Raw genomic sequence first — 18,307 nt, 5'->3', positions numbered from 1 at the left:
ACATAGCCAATTGACCGGCATGTTTCCATTTTCATTATACACTGAAACGTATAGTCAATTGACCGGCATGTTTCCATTTCATAATTACACTGGTCAATTGACCGGCATGTTTCCAGTTTCATTATAGTCAATTGACCGGCATGTTTCCATTTCATTATACACTGGTCAATTGACCGGCATGTTTCCAGTTTCATTATACACTGAAACATGATATGGTCAATTGACCGGCATGTTTCCATTTTCATATATACCGGTCAATCGACCGGCATGTTTCCAGTTTCACAGTGAAACATATGGTAAACTGCATGACCGGCATGTTTCCATTTTCATACCGGTCAATTTGACCGGCATGTTTCCATTTTCATTATACATGTACAGTGAAATATATGGTAAACTGACCGGCATGTTTCCATTTTCATATTATACTGGTCAATTGACCAGCATGTTTCCATTTCCATTATACCGTCACTGAAACATATGGTAAACTGACCGGCATGTTTCCATTTCATTATACACTGGTCAATTGACCGGCATGTTTCCAGTTTAATTATACACTGAAACATATAGTCAATTGACCGGCATGTTTCCAGTTTAATTATACACTGAAACATATAGTCAATTGACCGTCATGTTTCCATTTTCATTATACAGTGAAACATGGATAAACTGACCGGCATGTTTCCATTCATACCGGTCATTGACCGGCATGTTTCCATTTTCATTATACAGTGAAATACATGGTAAACTGACCGGCATGTTTCCATTTTCATATTATACTGGTCAATTGACCGGCATGTTTCCATTTTCATTATACACTGAAATATATAGTAAATTGACCGGCATGTTTCCATTTTCATTATACAGTGAAACATGGTAAACTGACCGGCATGTTTCCATTCATACCAGTCAATTGACCGGCATGTTTCCATTTTCATTATACAGTGAAATACATGGTAAACTGACCGGCATGTTTCCATTTTCATATATACTGGTCAATTGACCGGCATGTTTCCATTTTCATTATACACTGAAACATATAGTAAATTGAACGGCAGGTTTCCATGCATGTACAGTGGACATTGTTTTGTATAATACTCTCTTTAATTGATGTAATGGAGAATTAATAGACTGAGGAAAAAATAAAAGACTCTTTCGAAAAACTTGGAATTTAGCAATTATTTAAATATTAAGCTTGGAAAGAGAGTCAATTAATTAAGAGCTGTAAGAAACTTCTATCCTTCACATGCACACACAGCAACAAAATATCCCTGATCGTTGTTATTAATTGTAAGGTTAAAATCAATAAAACGACTGGGTATCTATTCTATGCCCCCAAATCCAGTGAACACATGTACAGCACGCTTCGCATCACACATACACACACACGGAACACACAGACACCGTACTGTCTTAACTGACCAATCAGAGAACGGCCGAGAATGGAAACCCGTCGGTCGCTAGCCAGCAGTGTATACAGAAGCTGTAATTCTGTTTGTTTCTGACTCATAATATAACTTGAAACATGGTGGCAGCGGTAAAAAGTTACATATTTCCATAGAACAGTTATTATTCTTCTCCCTAAATTCTATTATGTATCTGCAAACTGTGATTTGGCCTGGATTTCGCCAGCTTTCTGAGAGTAATTCCTGCATGTGTCCCACATATGTAAGTCTGTGTACTGTTTTCTACATTCAGTATCACTGTTGTTGGCACGTAGTCTTGAGGACGCAATGATGATGATTTTTTATATACTGTCATATACTTCTTCATCATTGACGTCTTGACACTTTTCCGGGCATACTCGTGATATAGGCCATGCTCGAGAAAAAAATTGTAATCGATCATACCTCAATATCACTCATGGGATCAATGCATCTCGCGTGCGAAGGATTCATATGCACATGGTGCACGCAAATTTTTCACACCCTTTTTACTAAAATAACTAAGCCATTCCTTTTAAAATAATGTTTCTAATTGTGCTATGACACTTACCGAACCATATGGATCGTTTCTTGTCTTCTCTTTGGTGTGTTTTTAAGAAAAAAAATGCATTTTCTCGTGATCTTCACGTAGATACCGCAGGGTAATTGTGGTTGTAAACTTTTGCTTAAAGAGGGCGCGCGATATTATTCACAAGATGTTTGTTTACGGTTCTGCAGCTTGTACTGCTAGCTGCATTTTAGACGCTCAGCATTATTTTCCTCTTTCTGTTTTTTTTTTTTGCTGTCAAGCGGTATTTTCTATTGTAGCGCCATCAGCGATGATGAAATGTAAAGAGTCGCCTTGAAATGAAGAAAAATTATGTCACATTAATTCGTTAGTTTGTTTCCTATTTTTTTTCACTTTTTTCTTCTTCCTCATCTATGATCAAAGGTGAATACCTTTTTTTGATATCTGTTCTAAAAGCTGGACATTTTAAATATTTTGTTCAAGTAAATAAATCAACAGGATAGTAATCAAAATGCGATAGAGCTGCCCGAGCTGAAAATTCTGATACAAGGACTTGAAAATAAAACATTCTGAGCACTTTTTATAACCATGATGAGGAGACCTATATATATATATATATATATATATATATATATATATATATATATATATATATATATATATATATATATAAAATGCTTGATTTATTTACGCCTATATATATATATATATATATATTTATATTTATATATATATATATGTATATGAAATAAGCTAACACGAAAAAAAATACGTTTTGGGGACTGTTAAATAAGAATTCATGAGTGGGATAGGTAACTATCTATTCTATTCTTGTTCGTTTTCTATTATTATTTGTGTGTTGTGTTTATTTTTCTTGAAGCACCAAAAGGTGGACATGTCCGCTAAGATATATTAACGAAGTCACCATTATTATCACAAGCTAACGGATCAATTAAAATGCGAGCGTGAAACGTGAGCTTCTTTTTTTCTTAATTCAGTCTTAACGATACTTTTTCATCATATTTTAAAGGTGAATCTCATGATTCAAAATGATAAATGCTTGTCGCACGGGCAGAAATAGCGGGACCAATAGTTATTTTCAATATTCCGAACTGCATTCTGGACGTTGTATAACAATTAAAAGGGTAGGTCTATTTACCTTACAAATTATGCGAGCGCTGAACTTTTGGACATTTAAACCTCAACAAATGGACATTTTTAAAATATGAACAACATCATAAATGTCACTTACAAAAATGATGCCAGCGCGAAGCTCGCGCTTAGAGTTTTTGATATTGATGACAGGACTGTATCTAAATGAAAAATAATGCGAGGGCATTTGCGCTTAAGATTTAAATTTGGGATTTGAAAAGTCCGACAGATTACCTATACTTTTAAAAGAGGAATGACCTCCAGAATTCAAGCGCGAAGCGCCAGTAGATTTATGTTGAAGTTTAGACCTAGAACAGGGACGTTGAACCTTTATAATCATGAAAAAGATTGTATTTTTATAAATAAAACATGGGAGTCTAATTTTGTTTTAGTGTTAATATTCAGATCTTCAAACTTGACATTTTCCTATCCCCTTCATTATCCCCTCTCCTTCTCCCTTTCCCCATTTTCGTTCTCCCTTCTTTTCTTCTCTCCCTTTCCCTTCCCTTTTTCGCTTTTCCTTTCCCTTCTTTTCTTTCCTTTCTCCCTCCCCTACTCTTTTCTCGCTCTTTCCATTTTTCTTTCCCTCTCCCTTCCCCTCTTCCTTTCTTTTGTTTTCTTTCTATTTTATGGTCTCCTTTTCCCTCTCTCTCCTCTACCTTTCCCCCTCCCCTGATCTGTCTTTTATTGTCTCTCCTTTCCTTTCCCGCCCCCTCCATTCCCTTTCTCGCTTTTTCCTTTCCCTTCTTTTCTTTCCTTTCTCCCTCCCCTATGTACTCTTTTCTCGCTCTTTCCATTTTTCTTTCCCTCTCCCTTCCCCTCTTCCTTTCCTTTGTTTTCTTTCTATTTTATGGTCTCCTTTTCCCTCTCTCTCCTCTACCTTTCCCCCTCCCTTTTCCTTTCCCTTTCCCTCTCCTTTTTTGTGCAAACATTAACACGAACATCTTGCTTCCTACACACACACACAAACGCCCGCAATCTAACACACGTAATGCGAAACAATCGGGACATTATCATTTTGTTCATACATATATATGTATATTTTCTCAATGAACATTTTCATCTATTTAAAGCTTTGAAAATTATCAAACAATGATTCCACAGGCGAAATCTCAATGATCATTAGAAAGGTACTTTACCCATTTTCATTTTATGTCATTGTGATTATTCCATACTAAGGCAACATATTTTGGATATAAAAATACGTGAAGGATATGTTCCTCTTCTGTTTTATACTTTAACAGAAAACATTTTGTTCAACCAAATTATGATTTGTATTTCCAAGTTCCATGTAATATTTTCATTGGAAAATCTCTTAAAGGTCAAGTGCACCCCAGAAAAAATTGTTTGAATAAATAGAGAACTATGTTGATTTTTGGTACAATTTCCTATTATGCGCCGACGACTTGAATCGAGAATGTTCGATAGGAAAATTTCGCATTTCGATTGTTGTTTGCGTAATTTCCACCGCAGTACGAAGGATGACTAAGGACGGACCGAGCGAAGTATCCTGGTTGAGATTTGGAGGTAAGCGATAAAAACACTTTAATAAATAATTTATAATTGCTTTTTCAAATAAACTTGATCATACGATCAAGATTAACATAGTGGACAAATATTGAAAGGTTTGGCGTAGTTTAGTCCCTCACATTCGTGTGATGAATGAAAACGTCAAAATGCACTATGAAATCACATGTGTTGTGCGAGGTTAGTATACTAACCTCGCATGTTGTGTGAGTGCTCAATATCTAGGTTGCTAACTTCAGTCTTCAGTCGGGCGGGCGATTGCGCGGACACAGCGCTAGACCACTCCTAGTACCAATGAGGTCCAAACATTACATGTATGGACCTCATAGGCGACATCAGTAGTATTTTTGGTTAGAAATCTCTGAGAACAGGATATTTATATATTATATCACAAGTACAAGCTATATTCCTTTCTCTTATTTAAATTATAATTTTATAGTGTAAATGCATCGTTAGCAACAACAAAAAAATGAAAGAAATGAAGGGGAACTTACATTTTCACGGCTTTTTCCTGATTTTCTGGGCAGTTGCTCTTCACTTCTGACTCGCGATCGAAGCTGATATGAAGATCACGTGATTCGCGTTCTCGTCAGCTGATCGGTTGGTTATTCTTTTCGTCAGACGTTAATAATATATATTTTATAATGCTATCATTCATCGCTAATTTAGGTGAAAGAGATTGAAGTTAAACAGCGCCAGGTCGGAATCGGAATCATAGACGGCGCTATTGAACAAATGCACAATCTTCAATATAAAAAATAAAACAGAAAGAACGCCTTGAACACATGCCAAAATGCCTAACGATTTCTCCGCGGCATTAACAACTATCGTAAAGGGCGCTCCATTTATTAATAAAGATGGATGTATAGCTGTCTATGCCGCAAATATTTACGAAGAATTGTGAGAAATGGTCTGAAAATGCAACAAAAGAACCGGTGAGTACCGATTAAACATTATCAATTTATTTAATAGAACATATTTCATGACTAGAGTTTAACAATTTCTAGATAATATTGCTTAGTTCTAAGCTAGGGCGGCCCAAATGCGCGTGAGTGGAGTCCCAGTTTATTAGCACGGGTAAGTATTGGGGTGTCGCCTAGAGTGCGCTAGACGTAGATTTTTGCATTGCAGTGAATGGCGAGCGCATATCTAACACACACAGTTCGCTCCGCTCAGCACTTTGGCCGAGCGCTGGAGTTGCATTCGGCATTGCTCGAAAAGACAGAGTCAGTTTCTTCCTTTATTCCGCTAATTTTGATTGGTAAAAAATTCCCGCGGTTGCTTCGTACATCTTCGGTAAACATCGGAAATATACAAGACGGAGTATCCATTACCTTCATGCGAGGGAAGGACCTAATATTCAGGTATTTATTTTTCTTTGCTTGTAATCATCGGATCCCTTGTATACTCGGTCAGTAATAAAATTGTATATTTGAGAACATTTTGTTAAATTCTAATCAAATTTGGTCCGTAGAGAGCCTGCGGATATGAGCTTCAGTTTTGAGTGTCATGAGGTGTTTGTGAATCTGACTCGGCTGATCGAGCAGGGTTGTTTTGAGCGTCATCCCCACTGCGTTGGGCCTGAGATTAGTCTTGGTATTCAGACACAGTATGTTTCAGCCGTTGTATATTTTTTTAAATTACGATTTGAGCTCTGTTAATTATGAAAATCAAATTGTTATTTTGAAAATAATTTGGTAGAATTCGTGGGAAATAAGTATTAAGAGCAAAACTGCAAGTAAACTTCAAGAATTTTGTTTGATAAGTGATTTTTTTGTTGGAATGCGTCTGAATGTCTAGAATATGGTATTGTTAATGAAAGTCGTATTTTTGAATGGCACAGAAAGCTCATTTCATGAATTTAATTTAGAAATAGGTTTACATACATGAGATGTGTTTCATGAATTTGATATCTGATTTATGGACCTTTGTTATGGTGTCAATTATTATTTTGAAGATATTATGAAAAAATAAGAGAAGACAATAATGAGGCAACAGTGATGATGAGACATTAATAATATGAGACAATTATAATAATTATTATTACAATAATAATTATTATGATTATAATGAAAACAATTATGATTATAATGATAATTTTTCCCCTCAGCTCTTTTGAATAGTTACATTATAGTTTCTTCCTCTACTTTCCTCCCATATCTCATACAAGCTCAGCTCCCATTTTTCCTTCCTTATTCAGGCAATATAATAATTATGATATATATATATAATTTTTTTTTTCTCCACTCACCTCTTTTAGATTTACCACATTTGCTTATTTACATGTATACTATGGTTTCTTCATAATACACCCCCTCTCTTCTATATTTGATTTTACCTTTTTAGGCAATTTGCTTTCTCCTTTTCACATATACAGGGTTTTTTTTTTTTTTTTTTTTTTTTCTTTGTTTGTTTGTTTGTTTTTTTCTACTATATAGTCTTATGTTTTTTTTCCCGTCACACCTAGCGGATTACAATATCAGTTACACCATATGTGTATTTATATTGTTTCATATACATTTCTTTTTTGGATATATTTATATACATATCACCTATAGATACATATTTACACTTACCTTCTTCTCTTAGTTTGTTTAATGCTTTATCATATATACTTATATGTCTTTTGCACATTATCAGTTGTTCCCTATTCTTTTCCTTTTTTTCCCCCACTCTTATGCACCAGTTTATTAAGCCTTTCTTTGTAACCTGTTTGACCCACCTCTCACTAATTCTCTTGTTATTCATCCCTCTATCACTGTTTTGTTCCAGATCCTGTTTGATGTTGCCTGCCTCATTATCTTAATCCCTCTTGGCTTGAGGTCTTTTACTGGCCTTACCCTAACTTCCCTTTGTGTCTGCCTACTCCTTTTCTTTCATCCCCTTCACTAACCTGATTGGTCTTCTCTATACTCACTAATGCCCCTTTTGTCTCCTTGTTTCTAGTGTTGCTGTAGCTTGTTTGTGGTCTATATTATGGTTGTTCCACTTTATATGTTTGTCATTTTGCCTCCACGAAGCTTCTGCTAGGATCGAAAGCTTAGGCCCCTTTTTGACTTTCTAATAATTATAATTGTAATAATTATTGAGACAATGTTAATGAGACATCAATTCTAGTATTTATTGACAATAATAATTATTACAGTAATCATTATTATAATAAAATAATTGTAATGATAACAATTATAATGATGTAATTTGAATTGTAATAATTACTGAGACAATAATATTAATGAGATATCAATAATAATCATTATAATAATAATACTTATTTATAATTAAAATAAATATAATTGTAGAAATAGTTATAATTAAAAGCCTTATAATTATTGAGACAATAATAACTATTATTCCAACAATAATAATTATCATAAAATAATTATAATGATAACAATTATAATGAAAGTAATTGTACTTGTAATAATTACTGAGACAGTAATATTGATAAGTCATCAATAATGATTGTTATTATAAAAATTATTATAATTATAATTATAAAAATAATCATAATTATAATTAAAGGCCTTATAATTATTGAGACAATAATAATTATTATTTCAATAATGATTATTATTATGAAATAATTATAACAATAATTACTATAATGATAGTAATTATAATTGTAATAATTATTTAGAAAATAATATTAATGAAACAAAAATGATTATCATGATAATAATAATTATTATAATAATAATTGGGACAATAATGAAACGATGATGAGACAATAATAATATCAACAATTTTATTGAGACCACAATAACAAGACAATAATGAGATAATACTAGACAATTGAAATCAATCTGTTTTTATTTTTTGATAGAAATCCTAAGATTATTATTTTAATTCTCTTTCTTTGATTACAAATAATATTCATTGAAATCTTATAATTTCTAATGTTCAAGCAAAGAAAATCAATATCAAGTCATGTTTACCCTGTGCACAAACCTACCACAGGGCAATTACCCCCGAAACAGGGTTAGGTTAGGTTAGGTGTAGATAAGTATAAGTATGGCAGGAAGTATGACAGGACACGATCACCACAACCGCTACAACCACGACCACACTACTACTAGTACTACAAGACAGTATCACAGGATAGTATCACATGATAGTATGACAGGACAGTACTACAGGAATTCCGCAGACCAGTATCACAGGGAAGTACTACAGGACAGTATCGCAGGACAGTACTACAGGAATACCAGACCAGTATCACATGACAGTACAACAGGAATACCGCAGGCTTCTGGTACTGTGTCCTGTAGTACTGTCCTGTGATACTGGTCTGGTATTCCTGTAGTACTGTCCTGTGATACTGGTCTGGTATTCCTGTAGTACTGTCCTGTGATACTATCCTGTGGTGATAGATAGTATCACAGGACAGTATGACAGGACAGTACTATAGGAATTCCGCAGACCAGTATCACAGGAAAGTACTACAGAACAGTACTACAGGACAGTACTGCAGGAATACCAAGAGACCTTACCGCAGTACTGTCCTGTGGTATTCATGTGATACTGTTCTTTGATATCTTGTGTGGCATTATTGGTCTCATCCTGCAGCCTTCTTGTGATACTTTACTGTGGTAATCCTGCAGGGGTATTCTTGTTGATTTCCTGTGACAATCCTATGGTATTGTCCTGTAGTAGTCTGTGCGATTTTCTCACGACACCGTCCTGCACTGGTTTGTTAGGCGTAGTAGTTTGTAAGAATTTCCTGTGATCCAGCACAACAACTTTGACATCTTGACTAATAAAGAGGGGTGAAAAAAAAACACAAATTTGCAAAGACGTTAAAAGCATATTCACATACCTTTATTATGTATGAGTTGTACTATGCACAGTATAGAACATCTTTGATATTATAAATGACTGCTAGAATAATGCAGTAACATTTCATCTTTAGGATAATACATGTACAAAGATTTATATCCACCAACATTGAGATGCCACATGAATTACTTTCACTATTCATACATTGCTGCCATTTTGAGATCACATAAAGAAAGCTAGATTCGACCCAGAATCCTTCCCTCTAACACAACAATAAGCAAGTATTATTAATACCTTGGTCACATTCGCTGACCGGTTGCCTTACGGCGAGACAAAATCAGCAGTTTTAGGTATTCCTGTACAAACCACCCATGTGTAGCTGGTAGTAGCTGGTACAAGGATGATTAAAACGGCTAATTTTGACTCGCCGTAAGGCCACCAGCCGGCGAATGTATCCTACCACAGGGCAATTACCCCCGAAACAGGGTTAGGTTAGGTTAGGTGTAGATTTTTGGATAGGGGTACAGACTACAGTGTAGTTGTCGGGGGGGGGGGGGGTAATTGTCCAGGGTGGGGGAGTGGAATTGTCCGGGGGTGGGGTAGGGGCCCTTACAAAAAATTTCTGTAGTACTCTGTGATATGTACTGCAGGAAGTATCGCAGGAAAGTACTGCAGGAATTACGTGCACGTAATTTGGGACGGTACTACAGAACTGTACAACAGGAGTACAACAGGTCCGTGTCCTGTGATACTTCCTGTGGTAATAACCGCATAAGTATGGCAGGAAGTATGACAGGACACGATCACCACAACCGCTACAACCACTACCACACTACTACTAGTACTACAGGACAGTATCACAGGATAGTATCACATGATAGTATGACAGGACAGTACTACAGGAATTCCGCAGACCAGTATCACAGGGAAGTACTACAGGACAGTATCACAAATTAAAATGTGCATTCTTAGCATTCTCCTTATTACTATTTTTATCATCATTATTGTTATCAAATCAATCAATATTTTCTTTACATTATATAAATAAATAAGAATTGATCTTGTGATGTAGAGCAGTGGAGGGTTACTTGTAATTACACAGGAGCTATAATTATACCTGATAAATCTCTTCATTGCTCTTTCTCTTTGTTGACCCTTCACAGAATCCCCGAATCTCGCATGTCCTTTGTAGCTGTAGGATGAGAGGAGATGAGATGCAGTCTAGTTGTCTTTCCGTATTCTGCAGTGAAGTTGGACGTATTTGGATGGTGGAAACCTGCACTCCTGATTGAACAGTATTTTATTTTGGCTCTATAAGACTTAAAGCTGACGCTTAGTGACAAGAAAACAAGGTTAGTGTATGATAAAATGTAATCACCGTATCTGTCTTCAACATCATTCATCTGCCGTTATAGACGACGAACAAATGGAAATGATAAAGCAACCCATTTTTCATTCATTTAAAAAAATATATATGTAGATGGGTGGGTGGGGGCTGACTGGATATTCGTTTTTCAGATTGTTCATATACTTCGGTTTGTCATATCTTTTAGTCTGAATTAACGAAAAGCAGGGGTGGCGATTCTGGGGAGGCCGCGGACACAGTCCCCCCCACACACACTTTTTGAAGCACTGAAAAGGTGCCCTTTTTACGCGAGCGTATCCCCCCTCACAAACGTGTACTTAGTGCTCCTTTCACCTAAGGAGAACCCGTTTTAGATGTTACCACGAATCAAAAAGCTATGACAATTATGCTGTAATATGATATAAAATGATAATATTCACCAATTTCTTCTTCCAGTACATTAGTTTCTCTTTGTCCCTCTTTTTCTCTTTCTTTTTGGCCAGCAGATGGGCGGGGGGAGGGGGACGTGCCCCCGTAGTTATGCCACTGCATATATTAAAAACAAGGTTGACACGTACCTTCATGGTATATTCCAAAACATATCCTGGGTGATTTGAAGGTGAAATATTTGACGATGTTCTATCCTCTTTTTCAAGTGTGACTGATTCATAGAATGCTAAAACAGTGGTATAATTCCAGATGTTCAGGGGGATTAAAGATTCGTTTGACATGACAATGAGGAAAAGTTGGAATATTTCATATTTTATATTAAAAAATAGAAAGGAATGGTGAGAATTTGTTTATTTTTATTAAAATTGTCTTTTTATGGATGAACTTGCCATTTAAAGTTCTTATTATTTCTCTTATAATACATCTCTTTCCATTGCTCTTTCCTCGTATTCATCCCCCTTCCTTTTACTCAATCATTTGTAAACAAATCAAATGAAAACGATTTAAAAAGTGTAAATTAAGAAGTGTAGTGCTTTTTATTGCACTTTTAATACAAACAGATAACTTAAATAAAGAATCTAGGTGTTTACGAACTTTTATTATTGCGAAGATAATATCCGACCCTTTTCTTATTTTTACCCATTTTCCCAACAGTGCAATCACACGCAAAACTGTAAAATAAATTCATAATCCGCAACTTTACTGATAAAAGCATTGGATGCCTCGGAGAAGAGTTCAGTTCTGTTGACTGGTCAGGCGTTTATGACCCGTATTCTAAAGTTTGCAAAAACTATGGTATAAAGTTGTGTTTTAACTATTAATGGTGACCTCTAAAAGTCTCCAAAACTGTTCTAGCATAGAAGGCTAAAGAACCTAGAGAATGTAGTCCTCTTTTTTATACAAGGAGAGGGGAAAGCGCATGGTAAACATCGAAAACCTACAAAATAGACAATGTTCGTTTTTCACAATTCTAGCACAGAGTTAAACCATGGTCTCATTTAAACAAGACTTCAGAATAAGGGCCTATATAACTCCAAAGACAATTTTGATGACTAAGTTGACACATTTTTGCTAAAATTCTCTCAATGGCCGTATTCATCTAGGGAAGTATAAAAAATAAGAGTATAAACGTGTTCTCCCACACGTATTAAAAATCGACATCAAGGTCTATCAATCTGAAAAATTATTGTTTCGTAATATAGGATATACATCAAATACAAATGATTTTTCACGAAAAAAAATACACATATGATAGTATAAAAATATGTAGAAAAATTCAATCATTCGAAATGACCTTTAAAATGCCCGCATGCATGGAAAGCAAAAATGGGTCACTAAACCAAAAGTGACGAAGCCAGTATGGTGTGCGATGAAACAAAATAATTTAGGGCATAGATCTAGTGTAGATCATTTTCTTTCCTTGACTTCTCAAAAGCGTTTAGAACTATGGACTTGATAGATCATGAATACTTTTAAGCTAATAAAATTACAGTATCAGGTAAAGCTATCATTCCGCTAGAACTTGATGGATTTTTTTCCTTGAATAATCTCCAACAGGGTCACTTTGCCTGTAGCTTTTCTAATATACTTGAATTCATCTCAGGTTATCTCATTTATTCTCTTTGCTAATGATTTATTACACATACTAAGATCCATATCCACATTCAGAATAATTGGAGATTTCTTTCCTTTTTGTAAGTAACAAACTGGGCTAAAGTCAATGAACTGTCACTGTATCTGCTGCATGAAATATTAACTAAGTACTAAGTGCAACAACGAACATTTTGCTTTAGATCTTGACATAATAACGAAAATAATGAGCACGCAGATGGAACTTCATCATATCAACCATATTGCATGGCCGGTAGAACCAAACTCCACTCTTATTTTATATGATAGTGTGACCTTAATTTCTCGGATGTATCCTTCTTCCCCCTGATGCAGCCTTTCTCATCAAAATACCCGAATCGTGTGCAAAGTGAATTTGATGGGGGACCGAAAGCTATACGCACTTTGTTTACAAACGATAAAAACTTATTTTAATATTTGAACAAATTATCTTTCACTAATTCGTGGCAAACATTCCAAAGATCATTAACCAAGAAGAAAATATCACAAAACTCACTAATACGAAAATCCCGCCGTGTTTTCTGAACACCGCTCATTTTCGCTACCCGATCGGGGTCCTAAAGCTACGCACTCGATTTATCATGCAAACACACAAAAACTATGGTCGGTGTGTCAATGTGTTACTAGTGGACGTGGGATGTTGACTGTATTCATGGAGGTAAAGGAGGTAGAAAGAATGTATGCTGGTATGGTGGTCCCCAAGTCTGCGCACCTAACGATTTAAGTTAAGATTTAAAATGAATTTCTTTTAATTTCACAAAATCTTTCATTGAATAATGTCCCTTGTATTATTATAAGTGTACGAAATATCCCCGGGAAATATCTCGGGGGGGGGGGGGGCACTCAGTATATAATGCATAGTGGGTATGTGCCGCGGAGGGGACCCCCATTTTTACACTCAAATTTCCGTTCCAAGGCATAGCATTTTTGTCTTATTGAGAAAAAGAACAAAGAAAGCCGCTCCAAAGCATAGCATTTTTCTTCTTATCGAGAAAAAAGAAGAAAGTAATCCGCTCCAAAGCTTCGCATATTTTTTGTTACGCCGTTCCGGTCGCATTGATCTGCTACAATGAGCTGCAATTTTGGTGAAAAGCGGCCGCAGAGCACTGTCCGACCATCGATTTTGTTAAAAGAATATTTGTCTTTTGAATCCTGTATATAGTGATTGGTTCAAATAGTATCATGTGACCGAATATCAACTATGATGTGTGACGTCAGACCTCAATATATTTTTCGCTATACCAATATTCTGACGTCATTATTTCAGAAAACGGGTGGTATTCTGAGATCCATTTGATGTTAGATAAAATGATGTACAAATATACCAGGCTTTCAGTAAGTAAAGCGGGAATTATTTCATAATATTTTGTACTAAAATGAACCTTCGCTTGCACATTTTTCCAAATGACTTTCTAAAACTGATCGTCCGGACTCACAACCTGTCTGAACACACAACAACAGCTGGGTACGGTATACTAGTTATGACACTAGCAGTAGCAGTTATCGGCCCCAACATATGCAAAAAATAGTCATGAATAGCACTTTTAATGAGGACCTGCCTATACTGACTGACGCCAGCTACTTGGCCTTCGTTCTTAATCAGAATCCGATGTCGCAGAATCCGATGTCGAAGACTCGGTCCTGATGTTAGTGTCATTTGACTCATAAGTAATATCGTGATGGGCTACAAATCCAGATACGCTGGGCAAGTCCATGTCCGTGTCGTCTGAATGATTTATCGCAGGTCTCTTCCAATCCAATTTGGCGCTGAAACACAATAAGGCGCTCTTCAATGCCCCTTTCCTTTCTTCAGTTACAGATGTGGGAAGACTCTGGAAACCTTTGAAGGAAGGATGATGCCTTTTTCCTTTGATGGCAAAGAATTCTTTCCCGTGGAAGAGCTCGGTAAAGTTGATAATGAGCTCTCTCTTTATCACACATGTAGAAGACTTTCCTGTTGCATTGCTGCTTCGCTGTGCCCCTGCTGAGGTGTTGCAGAGGTCTCGTCCAAGGGGACCCCCTAGATCCGACGCTCTCTGCATATTTTTCGTCGTAAGCTTTCTGCTCTTTCTAAGCACGTCTGTTAAAAAGGTAAGAGTTTATAACAATTATATAAAAGCCTGTGTTAACTGTTATTTTGTTCGATGAGCAGTTGGCAGAAGGGCAGAAAGTAATTTGTGGCAAGGTGCACATAATTGTTGAACACAGTTGAAACTAATTGGAACAAAACCAATTGAAACAACTTGCCAACTGATTTTACTGAAGTTCTAACTGAAACTACTCTGCTAGTACGTGGTAGCTTTAATTTGTTCGTAATTGGAACTACAGGTGGCTGTTGTCATTTCCCTATAATTAAAGCCAGTTGAAACCAATTCGACACAACCAGTTTCAATAATTTGCTACAATGGTCAAGTCCACCCAAGAAAAATATTGATTTGGATAAATAGAGAAAAATCAGACTAGCACAACGCTGAAAATTTCATAAAAATCGGGTGTAAAATAAGGAAGTTATGACATTTTGAAGTTTCTCTAATTTTTCTTAAAACATGTGATATGCACAACTCAGTGACATGCCAATGAGACAAGCGATGATGTCTGTCACCCACTATTTCTTTTGTATTATTTTGATTATACAATATTTTTTTTTTTTTTAGATTTGACAATAAGGACCCATTTGGCTGAATAGCATAGTATTTAACAATGCTAATTCCACATGTCCTGGGAGGAATTAATCATTTCTTTCTACAATGTGAAGAAAATTATAGAATATTCCATATTTTATAAAATAAAATTAAATAATGAGGGGATGACACCATCAGGATATAATACCACATATACCAAATATCTGGCGGCGAAACAACCCAAGAAGAAATAGAGATTAAGCAATATTTTAGGCATAATCAAGTGTGCTTCTGCTTGTGGGGACCGGGGATGGTACTTTGTTCCATTTTCATTGCCAGCCACTTCCCTGAACTTGATTAAGTTGATTTATACTAGCCCACAGAAACCAACACATCTATGCCTCTTATACCTTGGTCACATTTGCTCTACGGCAGCTGTACGGCGAGTCGAACAGTTGTTTTATTAATTTCAATTCAAACCACCTATATGTAGTTGGTACAAAAAAATGTTAAAAGGCTGTTTTCGACTCGCCGTACTGCCGCCGTAAAGCAAATGTGACCAAGGTATAAGTCGTATTGCACTCCATATGTATATTTACCTTTGGTGCTACAATTGAAAAACTCATTGCAGCGATCCATGGGTATGCATTTTCCTCTTCCCCCCTTGAGGTTAACTGTACGATTCCATTGGAGATCATGTGCTATTCTTCTGGGCATCCACCCCTGTATGCCTTGATATGATAAAATATAAATAATTATTTAGTGTTACAGTATGCTTTTCATTATATCCTACATAAATTAAATCATGTATGCTGATTGGTTTAAAAAGCATCATGTGACCCAGATTTTGTGATGTTAAAAATGAAACGCCCACTGAAGAAAAATTGTTATTCCTTGACGCCAATGATGGAATAGTGTATTATACAACTCCAAGAATGTTGTGCAATCTGATTGGTCCAAAACGGATCACATGATATTCAGTGAATTGCGCTCTTGCATCCAAAATGCACTATCCTGCACTCGAGGTCAGGAATTATCTGGAATTTAGACAAATATAGCATACAGGGCAACTCAAAAACATGGGGGGGTGTATAATACAAACAATCCATGCATTCTTGTGCATAGAGTACCTAAATAATGAACTCTGTGCCTGACTCGCAAAATGGAGGGAGCGCACTCGGTCCTGCGGACCTCGCTGCGGTAAATCCATTGGCTCTTCTCGCACATCGTTCATTATTTAGGCGTTACTTACTTGCAAGCAAACGGTGTCCAATCTTGAGATAGTGCTGTGTTGGTTCTTGAAGAACTGAAACATGTCCAGCCGCCAGAAACTAATGATGAATTCACCATTGTTTTCCCTTACTGCAGACCTTCTCACCGCATCCATGAGACCCTCCCAAATGACTGCAATAGCATACTGATACATCCCATCTTCTCGTGATTCGTCAGTTTGATGTTCACAGACTGGACATTTCCAACCTTCTCCTAGAGATTTATAGGTTTGTAAATACATGAATATTTAAATACAATAATATCAGACACATTTAGGACAAATGCATGCTTGCTTGATCAAGTGTAGTAATGGATGAAGAGTTTGTATCACACTTTGTTTTTATCTTTTAATAGAATTGGAATGCGTTTGTATCACTGATCTTGGTGAAAGATGAGATTTACGTTTTATATGAACGAAAAGTCAATTTTAAATGGTTTTGATCTCTTTTATCCGTAGTTGATAACATTTGGAGATTTTAATGCTTTAAATTGACATTCAAAGACTTCAATAGGTAGAATTATTTTGCAATTGTTTGTTTTCTAGGTCTGTGCTAGCAAGCCTTACATTCCTTACATCACTCAGTAACCATTAGCTAATGCACATGTTCAACCCTCTCTATATGGTGGTTGTGCGTGTAATTTAAGATTTAATTTTTCTTTTTCAAAAGTGATTTCACTGTGATTATGCAGATTTTTGTGTTCATTTACTTCAGAGGTTTTCAAGTGGGTCCCTATATAGTCTGTTAAATTGTGCTGTCAAACCAGTACCCTTTCACACAAGTATTGATGTATTCTATAAATGACTTTAATTGCCCAATCATGTAGTATTTAATACCACAGATTGTGCTGACTATCGATAATTTAACAACTTAGCAAAATGTCGATCCGTTAATGCCACCGCACTGCCACTGGCTTGCGACTGAGTGAGGGGAGATGAATAGCAAGGTAGTCATAACCCTCGACACCGCACACCTTGCGATCCGACTACCACGCTGTCTGCGACTCACGCATGCGCTTTTTGCTTTTTGCCATAACAACTGAGAAAATGCGCTTACTACTGCGTAGGCACTTTGTTGATCATATACGCGTCGTGTAACTCTGCTTTTTGATTGGCTGGAAGTTGGATTGAGCTTGCAATCCAGTCATAAGGATTCAACATGTCAACTCTTCACGATATTTTCCTTGCGACTTGTCTCTGACCGGTCTGCGACTCTCAATCTGACAAGAGCTGTGATGTCACATCTCCCCTCACGCAGTCGCAAGGCAGTCGTAGACCAGTCGGTGTGCCACCGCACACCTTACGTCACAGCTCTTGTCAGCTTGAGAGTCGCAGAGCGGTCAGAGACAAGTAGCAAGGAAAGTATCGTAAAGATTTGGCATGTTGAATCCTTATGACTGGATTGCAAGCTCAATCCAACTTCCAGCCAATCAGAAAGCCGAGTTGCACGACGCGTATTATGATAAACAAAGCGCACATGCACGAGTAAGCGTACTTTTTCTGTTGCTGTGGCAAAAAGCGCATGCGTGAGTCACAGATCGGATCGCAAGGTGTGCGGTGTCGAAGCTTATGACTACCTTGCGATTC

The 18,307-nt window shown here is 36.4% G+C and overlaps 1 long non-coding RNA gene across 1 annotated transcript; it reads left to right on the top strand.

Annotated features, from left to right (window-relative positions):
* Positions 1–1,420: 1,420 nt before the first annotated feature.
* Positions 1,421–17,531, top strand: LOC135154638 (uncharacterized). Its single transcript, XR_010294009.1, has 4 exons — positions 1,421–1,665; positions 10,569–10,757; positions 14,643–14,920; positions 16,819–17,531. It is a non-coding gene; the product is annotated as an uncharacterized LOC135154638 (long non-coding RNA).
* Positions 17,532–18,307: the final 776 nt, after the last annotated feature.

Source organism: Lytechinus pictus, chromosome 7 (genome assembly GCF_037042905.1).
Source record: "Lytechinus pictus isolate F3 Inbred chromosome 7, Lp3.0, whole genome shotgun sequence".
In the NCBI taxonomy this organism is placed as follows: Eukaryota; Metazoa; Echinodermata; class Echinoidea; order Temnopleuroida; family Toxopneustidae; genus Lytechinus; species Lytechinus pictus.
This window is presented reverse-complemented; position numbering and strand designations above follow the sequence as displayed.